The sequence below is a fragment of the Delphinapterus leucas genome, chromosome 15, assembly GCF_059928025.1.
Source record: "Delphinapterus leucas isolate spDelLeu-1000000601 "Yukka" chromosome 15, BTC_Dleu_Yukka2, whole genome shotgun sequence".
In the NCBI taxonomy this organism is placed as follows: domain Eukaryota; kingdom Metazoa; phylum Chordata; class Mammalia; order Artiodactyla; family Monodontidae; genus Delphinapterus; species Delphinapterus leucas.
In genome coordinates, this window is record NC_143143.1 from 63,786,451 (window position 1) to 63,804,118 (window position 17,668).

The 17,668-nt window shown below is 43.1% G+C and overlaps 1 protein-coding gene across 16 annotated transcripts in view; it reads left to right on the forward strand.

The window, feature by feature from the left end:
• Positions 1-17,668, forward strand: part of RALY (RALY heterogeneous nuclear ribonucleoprotein) — a 79,478-nt gene that overhangs the window by 37,788 nt on the left and 24,022 nt on the right. Inside the window, exon 1 of one of the 16 annotated variants that reach the window (XM_022592645.3) lies at positions 6,602-6,789. The exons of the other annotated variants lie outside the window; for them this stretch is intronic. The gene's annotated coding sequence lies outside the window, so the exon portion shown is untranslated. Of the gene's footprint in view, positions 1-6,601; positions 6,790-17,668 lie in introns of those variants that run through there. 16 annotated transcript variants of the gene reach the window in all.

A 17,668-nucleotide genomic window follows, 5' to 3' on the forward strand; every position in this document is an offset into this window, starting at 1 on the left:
TGGCCAGTGACATAGGTCACTCTCTTCATACTCTGTAACAAGGGGCATTCTGTTCTTCCATCTGCCTGCCTGAGGGTGCACAGAGGGATCTGTCCTCCAACCTGATGCTCTTGGAATCCACACTGGCCAACATACCCTCCTATTCTGAATCTCCAGACTCTTGCTGTCCTCTCTTTCTGTCTTGGTTAATCTAATGTTCTATAGCTTCTGGTCTTTACATGGCCTGGGCATCAAGCTTGGCTTTTATTGTTTTCGTGACAACTGCCCTGTGAAAAAGTTCCACTATTGACTATTTTAAAATATGAATGATCCTATGTAAAAGATTGTATAATATACTGATACCCATATAGTATCTTATTTATCTAACATCCTCAATTTTCCAGAGTCCAACTGAAAAACAAGAAGGTAACAAAGCATTGTCATCCTTAAGACCTTGCACAGCACTAATTTATTCCTGTTTTTACGTTTTGTTGTAACAAGCTTAGCAATCTGGTTTCTAAACCTCCATAAGATTAAGAGCGGCATATAAAAAGGGGAGGAGGAGCTGCTATATTAGCAGCAGCTAGAGGTGAGAGCTGAAAGCTAACAGTAAGGGAGAGGTAAAAGAAGAATGATAAGAAAGAGAAGTTAAAATGGGTATGAAGGTCAAACTTTAGGGGCAACAGCCCTATAGACATCTATGCATTTCAATAAGGTGGAGCTAGGTAATTTTTAAGGTAGTTCTAGGTTCTTCTTGAGGGACAGAGGTATCAGAATGTTTAATTATTTGTAGTATCTACTATATTATCAGGTGCTATATTGAATACATAAATTGATTTTGTTTTCATAACAGCTTGGGAGGTAGGTGGTGATATTCTCATTTTATAAGTTCCAGAGACTTAGAGAGGGATACACAGGCAGTGACTGGAAGACCTAAGCTTAGAACTTAGAAGAATCTGGCTTTAGAGAACCAAGTTTTTTCTGTTCTACACTGGTTCTTCCTCCATGACCTAAAACCTTGGTCCTTCTCAGACTCTTGGGACAGTGTTTCCCACCCTCCCAACCCTGCCTTTATTCATTCTCCTATACATGAATATCTTTTTAAAGACGTCCATTCATTCAGTGTGTATTTATTGAGTGTCCACCATGTGCCAGGCACAGTTTTAAGTGTTTGAAATGTAGCAGTGAAGAAAATAGTTTTCTCTCTTGTATCCTAAACTCTAGTGGAGGATAAACAGATGAATACATAGGAATAAAAATAAAGCAAGGTAAGGGAATAGGGAGGGACTGTGTGATGAAAGAAGGCCTCTGTGAGAAAATAAAATCTGTTCAGAAATATGCACGAGCTGAAGTAGTATGAGCTATGTGTATATCTTGGGGAATAACATTCCATGCATAGAGTTCAGCAAGTTCAGAAGCCCTAAAACAGGAGCATGCTTAGTGTCTTAGGAACAAAAGGAGGTCAGTGTAGCTAGAGATGAAGTGAGCAATAGGGAGAGTGGATTATGGAGAAGAAGTCACAAGGGTAGACAGGGACTCAGATCATGCAGGGCTTTATTCTGAGTGAAATAGGAAGCCACTGGAGAGTTTTGAGTAGAGGAATGACATAATCTTAACGTCCACAAAATCGCTCTGCGTGACTGTACCGGCTAGGACCTCTGGTACAATGTTGAACGGAATTGGTGAAAGCAGACACGCTTACCTTGTTCCCAATTTTTTTTTTTTTTTGGCGGTACGCGGGCCTCTCACTGTTGTGGCCTCTCCCGTTGCAGAGCACAGGCTCCGGACGCGCAGGCATGCTCTGCGGCATGTGGGATCTTCCCGGACTGGGGCATGAACCCGTGTCCCCTGCATCGGCAGGCGGACTCTCAACCACTGTGCCACCGGGGAAGCCCTCTTGTTCCCAATTTTAAGGAGAAAATATTCAGTCTTTCACCATTAAGTGATGTTAGCTGTAGGGTTTTTTGGTAGACTTCTTTTGTCAGGCCAAGTTAAGTTCTTTTCTATTTCTAGTTTACTCAGAGGTTTTATTATGGGTGGATATTGGATTTTGTTTGTGTGGTTTTTATCCTTTATTCTACTAACATGGCACTATGTTATTGATTTTTGGATTTTAAACCAACCTCATTCCTAGAATAAATCCCACTTGGTTATAGTGTATAATCCTTTTTGTATGGTATTGGTTTTGGTTTACTAATATTTTGTTGAAGATTTTTGCCTGTATTCATGAGGCATGTTTGTGTCCCACTGGAGCAGCAAGCCTGACAGAAGAGTGACTGACAGCTCCTAGAGGGCAGTTTTAAGGCCGTTGACTGTGGCGGAGAGGTAGGGATCTGAGCCTAAGAATAAGGCCAAGAGATCAAAAACCCAAGCTGGGAAACCATGAATCAGGAAACCAAGGTCCATCAGCAAGTGTGATACCAGAATCATGAGATGAGTAGGACATGAGTAAAGGGGACTTATGACCTAATGGGGCAGATGCAGAAAAAAGCCCCAAAACTATCCTACAAAAGATCACATTAACACAAAAGCAGAAATTGCTTCCTTTGAGTTATCTGTCATTTTGTATCAGGAGTCTCTACTGGTCTCCCTTACCTTCATCTCCCTCCCCATCTCCTCAGTTAGCATAATATATCAAGAGTTAGTGTACTTAAGTGCATAGGGCAATAGACAAAGTTATCTACAGGATAACTGGTCTTTAGGAAGATTAATTGGATAACTGGTCTTTAGGAAGATTAATTGGATAACTGGTCTTTAGGAAGATTAATTAACTCCATCTTTCCCACCATTGTGTATATTCTTAAAAACCTCAGGCTGTATGCTGCTGGGGAAAGAGAGGAAGCTCTAAAGCCAAAGATTTGAATCCTTGCTGTGACATTCATTTCCTTTGTGACTAACCTCTCCTAGCTGTAGTTTCCTCCTCTGCAAAATGGGAACAATAATGCCTATACAGTTATTGTGATGCTAATAGGAGATGATGAAAAAATGCCTGGCCTGGATTGGTGTTCAGCCACTAGTGGTTGAAATAAATTCTGATACCCTGTGTTCAGTGTCAGATTATAGTAGAAGGTGAGTATTGTGACCCAGGCTCTTAAGCCTGTTCTACTAACTCAACCTTGGGAAAGCATTTAATATCTCTGGGCCTCAGTTTCCTCAGCTCCAAAAAGAGGGAATGAAGTAGAAATTTGTTCTATAATTGCTGGTATGTCTCTTCCAGTTCTGTGCCTCCAAAGGCACTTTGTCTGTCATTCAAAGGAAAAAAAGAGGAGGGGGCCGAAAGAGAAGACTCAGATTCAGTCCTGCTTAACGCTGCAGCAGAGACAGAAAGGAAGAGCCATTACCTACAACGAGAAGTGTTTGGGAGTCGGCTGCAGGGGCAGTGACCTGCCTGTCACTCAGCATTTGGAAAAAAAATATCAATGAGAAAATCAGAACGGCCTGGCATGTTGGAGACTGAGTAGATAGCGAGTATGAGAGAGACCATGCGACATAGAACCCAGTTTGTGCTCTGTCACCCGTTTTCTGGGTGTTCCCAGTCAAGCTGTTTCTCTTTCTGCAGCCTCCATATCCCCATCTGTAAAATGAGTTAGGCAATGTATTCTCCAAGGGCCTCTTCAAGGCTTCCTAAAATTTCATTGTCTGCTCTTCTCTGGCTCTCAAGTTGGCTTGTACTCAGCTTTTGCCCTTGGTGTTGAGGATTTCATTTATAGGAGAAGGCTTCTTAACTAGCAGGTTAGCACTACAGTATATATTTAGAATGCTCTTGAAACCACAATTTCAAGCTGCTAAGAATCATAACATTTTCAGGTCCTCAAATGCCTTGGTCCACCTGGTTTCACCCCGTCAGTTAATACTGGGAGATGATGCAATAGAGTGGAAAGACTACTGGCTTTAACAGCAGACCTGGAATTCAGATGCCTGCCTGTATTAGCTTAATTTCTCTGAGCCATAGAAAATGAGGATAGTGATAATAGAGTAGGCATGTAAAGAATTGTTATTATTTGGAGGAGAAAGAAAAAACTGAGGCCTGAGAGATGATGTCGCCTGCTCAGAGTCACGCTCAGACCAGCACCTAGGTCTCTTGTGTCTCAGTTGAGGGTTTTCTCCTCTGGAGCCAAGGTTAGCTGTACCCATACGTAGGTAGTAGCAAAGATTGGAACTGAAAGCTTGTCAGCTTTCTTAACATCTCTGCCAGCAGTCTTCTCAATTCCCCTGTGGCATGTGTCAGTAACACAGCCCGTACTTGTTTTAGAAAGAAGCTCTTCATAAGCACTCCTGTTTGATTTGCTTTGGCTGGTACAGGATCCAGATGCTCTTAGAATAGCACAACAGACTCTCCAAATCAGCCCATTCCCATTCTGAGCCACTCACGGCTCTGATATACTTGCTGGGGTTCATCCCCTAGTCCTCCCTACCTGTCATGTGAATCACGTTCAGTCATCTTTTGCTATTTGCCCTTTCCCTGTTGATGGAAGTCACATTTATCAAGTGCCTACTATGTGCCAGGTATTGTCGTAGGTGTTTTAAGTTAAAATTATCTTTGTTAATCTTTATAACTCATTAAGTTATTAATAGCTCCAGAGGGAAAAGCTGAGCCTCAGTGAAGTAAATGAATTTGCCAGAGTTCATATACTTAGTCTGTGAAAGAGCTGGGTTTTGAACTCAGGTCCTCCTCCTTCCATAGACCCCAAGCATTTAGTATAGTAAGCTCTTTCCTGAGTATCATACTTCCTCTGGCCTCTGCCCTTCCAGGAGGGTAGCGTGTTCAAGAGTGCCCAGGAAGGGGTATGCAGTGGCTTTAGTATAATGGGAATATCTCCATGCCTTCAGTGCATTTTCCTATGAGTTTCTTCTGCTCTGCCCTGCCTCAAACCAGCTTCTCTAGGATCCACGTGTGTGGCCCAGAGGTCCAATCACTAAGCGAGAGGCCAGGTTTCCATCTTCAACATGGAACATGGACTCCCTAGTAAGAAGTGTACTTGTCATTTTCAAAGTTGAATGAGGGGAATATTCCAAGCAATAAGCCCCTTGTATGCCCAACTCTGAAATGTAAGGAAGGAAGAGAGAGGGTCTATACATCTCAAGTGTGATGAGCCTCCTTCAGGGACCTGGCAGGAGAAGAGAATAATATAAAAGATTTAAGAATAAGATTGCTCTAATAGGTCTTCAAATCTGTAATCATTTTTCAGTTTACAAAGTACGTTACTTGTAGAGATTTTAGTCTAAGGAAACTGAAGGCATCTGCCTTTATGTGGCAGAGTCAGGGGCTAGAGTCCAACTCCTTAGTCTTGATAAGGCCAGTGAATCTAAGCCCTCCCTGAAAGGGTTCTGTCCCTGGCCTTGGGTTCCACTCAATCTTCATTTGCAAAAGGGACAGGCCTTTAGTCTCTGCCCTTTTCTGAGCCCTCCTCTGCTCACTTGTCCCCTTCCTCACCCCTTCCTACTCAACTGCTAGGGCCTTCTTAATGAGACCCTCTTCTAATGATATGTTTTTAAATATAGGGTAAGAGGAGATATTTTTGGCTCTGTATTGTCCCCAGGATCATTTGCCATAAAATGATGGCATTTTAGGATGTCAGAGTGGGAAGAGATCTTAACTAACAGTTATCAAGTTTATGGAGGAGCCCTTTATTTAAACATATAACTCAACATCTCAAACAGAGCTGCTCTGTTAGAAGTGACAGTGGTGGGCCCAGAGTCCACCAGTCTAGCCTCCCCCTTACCCTCATCAAAGACAGGCTCTGAGGCATCTGCCTTAAACCTGCATAGTTGCCAGGAGCACAGTTTATAAAACAACACTGACCTAGATCAACTTACCTGTTTTATAATTGTGAAATTGAGGCCCAGCATGGGGCAGTAAGTAATAGGCCCAAGGTCACACAATAAATTAGTGGCAGGTCTGACTCTCAGCTTTGTGCCCTTTCTGCTACACTGAGCTTTATGTCATTTCATAAGTGACCACCTGTTTCACTTCACTAAAATCCTGTGCCTGGATGTCAGGCTTCTTTTGCCTCCTGGCATCTGGTTCCTGTGAGGTAGGTAGGCAGGCCTGTGGATGTGTGTACTATGTCAGGGCATAATTCTCATCCATGTGAGCATGTGTCAAGTTTTGTTTAACTCAGTGTGGGAACCAGCAGAAAGAGAATAGCTGAGAAACTGGATTTATGTTCTTAGTGGAAAAAGGATTGCTGAAATGAGATTGCTAAATTAGATCGAAAATTGATAAATGTTCTAATAAAAATGTAACATTTCATGTTATCTTTTCTACTTCTCAGTTTGCTATATGTTAATCTCTCACTTTGCAGAGTTTTAAAATATTTGGGCCCTGTTTGTGAACAGTAAGTCAAACAAAATTCCATTCTCCAGGAGTATCAGATGACTCTCAGATACATACTAAAAAAAATGTCCTAACATGACTTTAAAAGTTCACACAGTTATCTTTTTCCCTTACTTCCAGTTTTTGGATAATTTTCCTTAACAAAGCACAGCTGAAAATCATCAGAGTCTCTGGTATTAAAGCTGGCTAGAGCTCTCCAAGTCAGGAGGGCATCTTTCTGCTCAGGGCACAGACCCGACTTCTTTGCAGAAACTTCTGCAGGTAGCAGCTATTAGCAGGAGGTTGAGCTGTCTCCTACAGCCCTACTCACTGGCTTGGAGCTTGGTCTTTGCTAATCCTAGACTTGCTTCTTCCCCTTCACCTAGTCATGGAGGCTTTTTCCCTGCTCTGGTTACCCTCAGGGCCATCTTGGATGCAAAGAGGTCACAAAGTTCCACCTGGAGGAAGTTTGTTTTGAGCAGAGTTTCACTCAGGTAAAGTAGGCAACTGCTTTCGTTATGTGGTTTTGTCTCTGAAATGTTTTGCCCATCTTCTTATCCCCAGTGCTACCATCCAAGGCCAGATCTTAATCCTCTCTCACTGAGACTTTTTCATTGTCAACTAGCCTGTCTCCCCATCTCCAGTCTTTGCCCCTGAAATATAACCCCCTTTTTCTCTCCATAGGTTTTAAGATATAGATCTTATTCCTATCACTTTCTTGCTCATAAAGCCTCTAGAATAAAATCCAGTGTCCTTAGCATGACATTCAAGGCTCTGCAAATACTGTTTCTCCTCTTTCTTTCCAGCTTCTTCTCCAGTCCCGTAGGAGTTCATATTAGTGGGTAGAAGTATGAGGGAAACCAGCTTTTGGTTGGAAGAACTATCTGATCAAGTGTGCCAGTGAAGGTTAAGAAGTGTTATTAGTTGTGGTGCCATGTTAACATCCAATATGATAAACATTTGTGCCAGGCACAGAGGTAGGTCCTTAGGGATAAGGAGAAGGCAAACACATGGTCAAGGCCTTTGGAGCCCATAAATGATCAAGGAGAAGAGGTAGATAAAGTAAGTAGGTGGCAGTGATGAGCACTATAATGGAAGCATGTGGAGTGCTTTGGGAACTTGGAGGTGGGGGGACACTAACTGCCTGAGAGATCAAGGAAGGCTTCACAAAAGAGGTGATGTTTGAGTTGGACTTCAAAGGTGAGACATTTGACATTAGTGAAAGATGAAGTATTTGGCAGTTGAGAAGGGGAGTCTGTAGCTTCCAAGCAAAGAGACCAATGAGGGCAAAGGCACAGAAGCTCACATGTGTGTCTCAGAGAAGAGTAAACAGTCCGTTGTAGCCAGAGCATAGGATTTCAGGAATGGAGTGTGGTTAGGGTTAAAGTTATCGAAGTAAGTTGGGGCTAAACTGCATAAGGCCTCATTTTCCAGGTTAAGGAAATACTGTGTTTCACATCTAGCATATGATAATAATTCTTGAATTAAGTGGTATATATTTGTCTATTTGTGCATGTGTGTAGTTGTGTGTTAGGATGTGATTGTTACATTTGGAGATGATTTTTGAAGACCCTCTGAGGCAAAGCAAATATCAAAAATTGGAGCCAAAAGGACAGGTTAAACCTAAGTTCACCCAGGCTTGAACTTTGAACTTCTGAGATTTTCACCAGTTCCATAAGCCCATAAGTTAATCATAGCATGCCAGAATTGGAAGGGACCTTAGGGGTCCATTCAACAAATGCCTGATACTATTCCTGTAGCTGAGATATGGTAGTTAACAAAACAAAGACTGCCTTCATGGAACTTGTTTCAGTGGGGGAGACAGAAAATGAGTAAATCATTAATTATTAGATTATTTCATATGTGTGAAAGCTTTGCAGGCTAGGCCCCAAGATAAGAGCATGTTTGTAGAGAAACTAGGAGGCAGAGAGTGTGGTTGGAACAGCACCAAAGAGAAAGAAGAGAGAGGGGAGAGGGGACAGCTGAGGCCAGAACATATAGGACCCTGCATTTGGCCAATGGGAAAATGAGGCTAATAGCCAGGGCCACATAGCAAGTTAGTAGGAAGGCCAGGATTGGTAACTCTCCTGGTTCAGCCTCCCTTCCCTTGCCTGCCTGCTGTCTTCTGGCTTTTATCCAAGATTAACTTGGATCCCATTTAATTCCTTTATTCTCCTCTCCCTCACTTAGCTCTCTTTCTCTATCCCTGTACCCAAGGTTCCTATCATACCATTACTCTGTTTCATTTCAGGCTTCTTTGTTTAATCACAGCATTAGCATTTCCCAGACTCACATTTGTACACATGACCTGGTAATAGAGTGATTCCTGGAAGGTCAAAGTTAGAGAGGTCCCTGGACATCTTTTAGTTTGATCCTCTGGTATTAGAAACCCAGAAAGGACGAGTGACTTGCCCAAGGCCACTTAACTAGTTAGTGGTAGAACTTGATTTCCTTGGCCTCCCAGTCTATGGCTCTTCAGTTTTGGCATGCTACCTCTCTTTCTTTAGTGTCCAGCAAAGGGGAGTCAAGTTGTGATCCACATAGTTGGCAAGAGCAGCTAGCATTCAGTGACCCTCTGCCATCTGCCCCTTAGCTTTTTATTTTGTCTTTGTCATGTGAGTTTACTGTTTTATTCTGGCCAATGTCTTTGAACTACCACTCTTTGCAAAGACAGTATGTTGCTAAATTTCGCATCTTAGTTCATGCTATCCCCCCTACTTAACCGGCAGCCTGTTCTTAACTTCCAGTCTACATCCAGGCTTGTCTTTTAAGCTCAGCCCGTATTGTCTTGAGAGAAGCAAATGTAGAAAGAGCATAGCGTTTGGAATTGGATATATGTGGATTTGAATCCCAGCTTTGGCATGTACTGGGACAAAGTAATCTTGGATAAGTTAGTTGACTTCTGAGAGCAGTTTTCTCATCTGTAAAATGGGGATGTTAATACCTGCTTGATGGGATCATTGGAAAGATTATTTAAAGTGTTATATGGGTATACCTCAGCATTCTGTAAAGAGAAACTTAGTAATTCTTCCTCAAAAGCCCATCCTGAATGCCCTCTCCCTTTTTCCTAATTATCTAATAGCCAACACTTCTTGGGTGGGTTTCTATGTGCCAGACACTGTGCTAAGTGCTTTAAAAAAGTATTTATTGGGAAATTCCTTGGCGATTCAGCAGTTAGGACTCGGAGCTTTCACTGCCGAGGACCTGGGTTCAGTCACTGGTTGGGGAACTAAGATCCCGCAAGCCATGAGGCACAGCACCCCCCACCCCCCAAAAAAGTATTTATTACTGCATGTGAATCTATAATTATCTCAAAATTAAAAGCTTAAAAAAAATTTTAAACCACTGATCTCATTTTTTCTATATTTATTATTCCTGCTCTTGGTAGATAGATGCCAGGTTAGGATTCAATATATGCCTGTGTTCCGGTTCTTGCTATTTTCTAGTTCTGTAAATTTGGACAAACCTCTTGACCTCCCTCTTAAGTGTTTTTCCCACCAGAGTCCTAAAATTCCATTTCATAGCCATTTGGAAACCTGACTTGCTTACCTTCTCACCTTGGAATTTGCCTCTGTTGATGACATTGCAGTGGCAGCTGGGCTGGCCCTGTGTGACTTGGAGAGGACAGTATGGGAGCCAAGAGAACTAGGCACCTGGGAGCTATTAGATCAAGGATTGGCAACTTGTCATAAATCAAAAGATTTCTGGGGGAGGAGTCTGGGGGTAATGTCAATGGTGACTCTACTTGGATTATGTTCTCGGGGTGAGATTGCCAACGTCATTGAATGGAAGGACCAGCAATATACAGGCATTCTTGCTTGTGCCTGGGCAAAAGACAGCGTGTTGGTGGCAAGTGTCCAACATGGCCACGGCTGCCCACAGGCCATCTCTGCCATTCAGGACATCAGCCGCTGGCCCTGCCAGCCCTGGGGCAAGGTTGCTGTGGTTTCATAGAAAGAGCCCAGTCTCTGGAATTGCAAGTTCAGATTGTGAGTTCAAATCCCTGTCTACCAACTGCTGGTTGTGTTCTTCAGCTAGTTCCTCAACTAGTTCCTTAGTTCCTTAAAATTCTTACTTTGTCTCTCAGAGCCACAGTTTCTCTGTCTGTAAAATAGTGCTGTTGAGGGAGTTCCCTGGTGGCCTAGTGGTTAGGATTCCAGGCTTTCACTGCTGCGGCCTGGGTTCAATCCCTGGCCGGGGAACTGAGAGCCCATCCTGCAAGCCTCGCCGTGCGGCCGAAAAAAAAAAAATAGTGCTGTTGATACCTACTTTGGGGGTTGTTGGGAGGATTCAAAATACCTTAGGCAAATAGGTGTCACACAATACCTGCTACTTAGTTGGGTGAATGGCAAGTTGATCTGCTGCTATTAGCTCTTTGAAGACCAGTATCCTTGGGAGGTGGCATTCGAGTCAGGGCTACTCTGATTCTCTTAACCACCTCCCCACTCACCCCCAGAAACACCCTAGACCCCTTCTCTCCTTCCTCAAGTTCAGACCCCAGAAGCATTGTCTGTCTCACCAGGTGGCATATCTGAGCAAGCAAGATTGTTACATAGCAGACATACAGGACCAGGGAAAGTAGCTCAGGCAGCAGCTCATGAACAAAAGGCTTCTCTCTGTTCCTAATAAATTGGTCCTTGGGGATCCTAGCTTTGAAATTCTAATTGACACAGGAAGGAAAAGATTCATTAGGCTCTGGTCTCATTAACGTGTTCTGCTGCTCACCTACGATTTATTCTTGGCACTTCATCAGGAGAAATTAAGTAAACCAACAGGCTGGGAGGCTGCTGACAGCATAGTTCAGTGTACCTGGTGCTGCTCTTGGGGTGAGGATATTGGACCTCCTATACTCTGGAGCACACAGCTGGCTTCAGAAGTTCCTCACCCTTAGGACTTAGCATGAGTCTAAGTCTCATATATTGCCGGTGCTTTTGAGTTCATTCATAGATGATAGCTCATTTATGGATGGTCCAGGAAGGACTGGGGCTTGCCCGAGATCACTGAGCACAGCAGTGGTGGAGCTAGAATTAGAAACAGTCAGCCCTCCTGACTTCCAGGCCAAGAATCTCCTTTGGATTTCCAGATCCACTATTTCAGTCATTCAACCATCAACAGATACTTTTGACACATGCTGTGTGCTAGGATTCTATGATAAAACAGACATGGAGGGGGGGCGGTGGAGAGGGAATACCTGACCCAGTATTAGGGGAGATTAGAAAGGCCTCCAGGTCTGAGGGGTGAATAGGAATTAGCTCAGCAAAGAAGCATATGAGGAATGTTCAAGGCTAAGGGATCAGCACCTACAAAGGCTTAGAGACTCTCTCTAGTAATGGAAAGTCTTGCTAGGGTGGAGGAATTGAGGAAGAGATAAGTTATGATGAGTCAGTCTATGAGGTTTGGGCCACTTCCTGTTATAAGACCTCTATACCTGGGATTAGGAGTCCTGGATGTGTTTCTGCTGCCATTATTTCTTTAGCATCTTTCTGGTGTGCCAGTGCTGGGCATTGAGGTACAAAAATGCATAAAATATATGTAGCTCTGTCCCCCAGAGATCTGTTAGTTTAATGAGGCTAACAAACTAATAAATAACTCCTATAACAAATAAAAGGAATAATTACCTTTGTTGGAGGAAGTCAGAGTTGAGCTGTGTGTTACCATCAGTATTTTCTCTGGGCTTCGATTATCTCACCTGTCAATTTAGTGATAACCGCTGTCCTATGTAGCTCATGAGCTGATGGGAAGACAGCTCTGTAATGACTGATGTTTGTGTGGCATTTTGTGGATTACAAAACACTCTTTCATCATTAATTAATTGAATCTTAACTATGATCTTATGACTTAGGAAATCTTCCACCAGTTTACAGATGAGGAAACTAAGGCTGAGAGAGGTTGAGGCTTGTTTATGGTTTTACAGCTTTTGATTAACAAAAGCTAGGATTAGAAATCCAAATCTTTTGCTCTTTTTTGCAGTACAGTGAATCTGAACAAACTGTGGAAAGTAGAAAGATGGCAGCCTTTCTGTTCCATACTTGAGTGGCACATTTCCCTCTCCCTTCAATAGAAATGCAAAGAATGACTTCAGTGTGAGAAAAGCAGACTTAAATTGCCTGGGGAGAAAGAAAAGGAGCTTATTTCAAGTCTTCCCCAGACTGGGCTCTGAACTTTTAAGACCATGTGTCCCAATGCTCTGTCAGCTCCCACTATTCCATCTCATGCCATTTACAGAGTAGATGTCTCAACTATTATGTCACTGGCTACAAATAGCAACTTGTGGGGTAGACAGAGCCTGCTTTACATGTTGGTAAACTGAGGTCCACAGAAGTTAAGTAATTTGCCCAGATTCACTGAATTATATTCATGCCAGAATGAGGACTGGAATCCAGGGCTCCTGACACCACAGGTGCTCTTAAGTCATAGAAGAATGCTCCTTTGATTCATTCAGTTCACACAATTCCTGAATATACCCCATAAGCCAGAGACTTTGTTTTACAAGAGGACCTCTGGTTAGGCTCAAACTATGTTGGTGCAGTGCCTTCCTCTCTACGAGCAAGGACTTTGCTATTTATTTATCTGTCCCTGACCAGGGCTGGTTCCAAGAATGCTTTGCTATTGTTTTTGGCCTTACTCTGTCAGAAGCTGAAGGGAGCAGATGGCCACAGCAGTGTGGATCATGAGGGTGTGATCCCAGGCTGGGCTAGAGAATGAGTTGAGAGCCCTACTCATCTACTACTGTTTCTACGGTCAGGGCCCTGCCAAGGTGTTGTCCATCCCAGAACAAATTGAAGCTGGCCAACCCTGCCCCCTCCTACTCCCATACACAACATACTTATTGATCTTCTGGATAGATTTTATACAAAGGCTTCTATGATCTGCTGTCCCAAATGACCCTTTGGACCTATTTCCCAGGCATGTTCCACTATTTAAGGAGTCTCCTATATCTACAGGCCTCCCAACACTCATACCCTCACTGCTGTTTTTACTTGTGACTCCTTAAGCAGATTGGCTGCTTAGTGTGACTCTGACAATTAGCCTAAAGAGTACTCAATACTGAGAAGTTGATGTGTTTTCTGTTTATCCAAAATCCTAACTGGAAAATTCTAAGGAACACTATTTTGGAGCGGGGCGGAGAGGTGGGGTGACTGGGATAAGGACAGTTGACTTCATGGGAAGCCTACAAGAACCTCAAGTACCTTAAAAAATCATGAAAGGAAATATCAACATTTGTTCACAATATTTCAAGTGCCCCTTATATTCATATCTTTATATATTACAGAGCCCTTTCATACCTATTATTGCCTTTGAGTCTTAAGGCAACTCTTTGAGGGCAGCAGTGCAAGGATTACTATTCCCACTTGACAGTTGAGACCAGGGAAGGTTAGGGAAGAAGGTTAGTGATCGATCTTATGGTAATTATGGTGGCAGAGCCCCAAACAGAACCAAGAATTGGGAGACAGGTAGCTAGGTTTGAAATCTGGTGCTCATCATATTCTAGCTGAATGACCTTGGGCAAGTTACTTAGCCTCTTCAAGCCTCAGTTTTCTTCTCTGTAATAAAAGGATAACTATCTCTTACGGTTGTCTAAGCATTAAATAATATAATGTATGGACAAATGTGAGCACAGTATGGAACAAGTATTAGGAGCTTAGTAACTGCAGGTTTCCCATCTTAGTGTTTTAAGTGTCTTGTATTCTGACTCTCACCCTCAGAATGGGAGAAAATATTTGCAAACGAAGCAACTGATGAAGGATTAACATCCAAAATTTACAAGCAGCTCATGCAGCTCAATATCAAAAAAACAAACAACCCAATACAAAAATGGGCAGAAGACCTAAATAGACATTTCTCCAAAGAAGATATACAGATTGCCATCAAACACATGAAAGGATGCTCAACATCACTAATCATCAGAGAAATGCAAATCAAAACCACAATGAGGTGTCACCTCACACCAGTCAGAATGGCCATCATCAAAAAGTCTACAAACAATAAATGCTGGAGAGGGTGTGGAGAAAGGGGAACCCTCTTGCACTGTTGGTGGGAATGTAAATTGATACAGCCACTATGGAGAACAGTATGGAGGTTCCTTAAAAAACTAAAAATAGGGACTTCCCTGGTGGTGAAGTGGTTAAGAATCCGCCTGCCAGTGCAGGGGACACGGGTTCGATCCCTGGTCCGGGAAGCTCCTACATGCCACGGAGCAACTAAGCCCGTGTGCCACAACTACGAGCCCATGTGCAGCAACTACTGAAGCCCGTGCGCCTAGAGCCCATGCTCCGCAACAAGAGAAGCCACTGTAATGAGAAGCCCATGCACCGCAACGAAGAGTAGCCCCCCGCTCACTGCAACTAGAGAAAAGTCCATGTGCAACAACGAAAACCCAACGCAGCCAAAAATAAATAAAATTTAAAAAAAATAATAGAACTACCATATGACCCAGCAATCCCACTACTGGGCATATACCCTGAGAAAACCATAATTCAAAGAGTCATGTACCACAATGTTCATTGCAGCTCTATTTACAATAGCCAGGACATGGACACAACCTAAGTGTCCATTGACAGATGAATGGATAAAGAAGATGTGGCACATATATACGATGGAATATTACACAGCCATAAAAAGAAACGAAATTGAGTTATTTGTAGTGAGGCAGATGGACCTAGAGTCTGTCATACAGACTGAAGTAAGTCAGAAAGAGAAAAATACCGTATGCTAACATATATATGGAATCTAAAAACAATGGTTCTGAAGAGGCTAGGGGCAGGACAGGAATAAAGACGCAGATGTAGAGAATGGACATGAGGACACGGGGAAGGGGAAGGGTAAGCTGGGACGAAGTGAGAGAGTGGCATGAACATATATACACTACCAAATGTAAAATAGATAGCTAGTGGGAAGCAGCCACATAGCACAGGGAGATCAGCTCGGTGCTTTGTGACCACCTAGAGGGGTGGGATAGGGCAGGTGGGAGGGAGACGCAAGAGGGAGGAGATATAGGGATATATGTATATGTATGGCTGATTCACTTTGTTATAAAGCAGAAACTAATACACCATTGTAGAACAATTATACTCCAGTAAAGATGTCACACAAAAAAATTAGTACTCTCACTACAGTGAGGTGAACTACATGTAATGAAATTCTGTAAGCCAGAGTATCATTTAAGTGCCTCACTGGGTTAGTGGGAAACAGGGGTGCTCCAGGCACTGGTTAAGTACTTCTGATACAAATCACAGCGGGTTAGAGCTGACCAGGGACCCGAGAGCTCTATTCCAATGTGTCTTCCTCAGAAGAGACGTTAATAATCTAGGAAAAGTCAGACTGAATAATGCAAAGTACATTTCTTTATTGTTGACTTCTTAGAGCCTTAGTGTGCATGTGACTGGGGAGGGTGGGGAGGAAGGGATGGAGTATGACAAGTTTCCTGTTTTTATTTGATCTTGGAGCCCCTTTTCTGAGGAACTCTCATTAACATCTTGAGGAACACTGGTTTTTCATGGAAGAGTTCATGCAACGCTGATATGGTTCAGTTCCTCCATTTTTTGGATGAGGCAATTAAGGTCTGTAATCAAGTTTACAGAGCCAGTCCACAGTAGAACAAAGTCTAAAGTTCAGGGTGCCTGACTGCCCCTTGGGCCACACCATTTCCACTCCATTGTTCTTATTCTTCTAGCCGGCAAATCATAAAATTACAGAGGATTCTGCAAACCACTAATCAGAGAGCATTGTTAGAGCATCAAGCTTTCTGTTTTGTTGTGTTTGTGCCAGTAAGCAGGAAAATGAGGAAACAGCACGCTTAGTGGCCACCAAATGTTTCCAAACAGTTGAAAGACCAGGGGTCAGGTAATTTTAGCTCAGTGTCTGGAAAGGTACCTCTAACCCACAAAGTTTTAAGTCTGTTCTTCTTTTAAGAAGTTTCAGTTGCATCCAGGGGGCTCATCTAAGAGGCCCCATAGTGCAGTTCCCAGTGATGAACACGGATACCAGTAACTATGGGAAAGATCCTGAGAGGAATTTGAAGAGAACGTGTCAGATTTCTGCTTTTCCATCACCATCTTACATGGAATTCAGTGGTTAGGAATGTGTCGCTGGTTTCTATCCAGACCTGGCAGAGGTCGTTGTCCCTGGCATTTATTTGGGGGGGCTGTCCTTGCTTTTACTAAGCCTTCTAGTTTAGCTCTAGTAAAAAATACAACCTTTACCTTTGCAAAGTTGTACAGTAAACTTTCCAAAACACATCTGATACACAAAACAATCCTATGACATAGAGGTTATCTTCCACGTGTCGTTATGAGGACACTGAGGCTCAGAGAAGGGGTAGTGACTTTTCCAGGGGCTGACAGCAGATTAGTGATATGTTCATTGTTGTATTACAGGTGCCTAGTGCAATCCTGACGTATAGTAGATCCTCAAGTATTTATTAATTGAAAAATTGGTACATTTCCAGGACTGAACTCAAGTCTTCGAACTCTTTGCCCAGTGTTCTTTCCTTTAAACCAGCATGGTTGGGCCCAGTGGTTGGGCTCATCTCAGGGTCACCAGATAATTCAGAGAGTAGACTGGGTCTCCCTTGCTGTGTTGATTTCCAACGAGGATGGCAGTTTCTAGCCTTTGTTGCTCTCTGCTTGGTGAGGACCTTGTACATCTTCCCCACCACAGAAAGCTTAGATTCAGCAGTTTCTGGGCTAAAGATTCAGCCTCTCTTTTGAGCCTCTGCTCCTTGGAGTCTACTGAACAAAGACACCACTGGTCCCCAGCTTCTCGCTTTGATCCTCCTTTGTTGTCTCTCTCATCACTGTTTTGCCTGTCCTTCTGCCCTACTGATGGATGAGGAACTTGGGTTCGTCCCATGAACTTCAAATATACAGTTCACTTTTAAGGAGCTGCCATGTCAGGAACACTGGGAAACCATTTACTGAAACAGTGCCCACCTTAGGGTTCTTTCACCTTTTGCATCTACTTGTTGCCAGGGCAGTGCCGGAGGCTGGGATTGCAAAGATTAATAAAAGGGTCTCTGCCTTCTAGGAGTTCAGAGTCTAATGGAGAAAGACAGATATGTGAATCACAAAGGTGCAGCACATGTTGCTGTGACAGAGGTCTGTAGAGAATATCAGGGTCCAGAGGAGACAGCGACTGTATCTTCCTGGGGGATGGAAAACAAAGGCTATCCTGAAGAGTTTTCATCAAGGTTATGACATCAGTGGCTTTGTGCACTGAAAACCCTTCTGGCTCCAGCCTCCATCACCAAATCAGAAATTGGTTCTGGTCCTGCTTTATTGATGAAGCAATCTCTCTTAACCTTATGCAATGTTAAGAGTGTGATATTTGGAGCCATCTATTAAATGGGACCAGTAGTAATAATAATTTCATTTA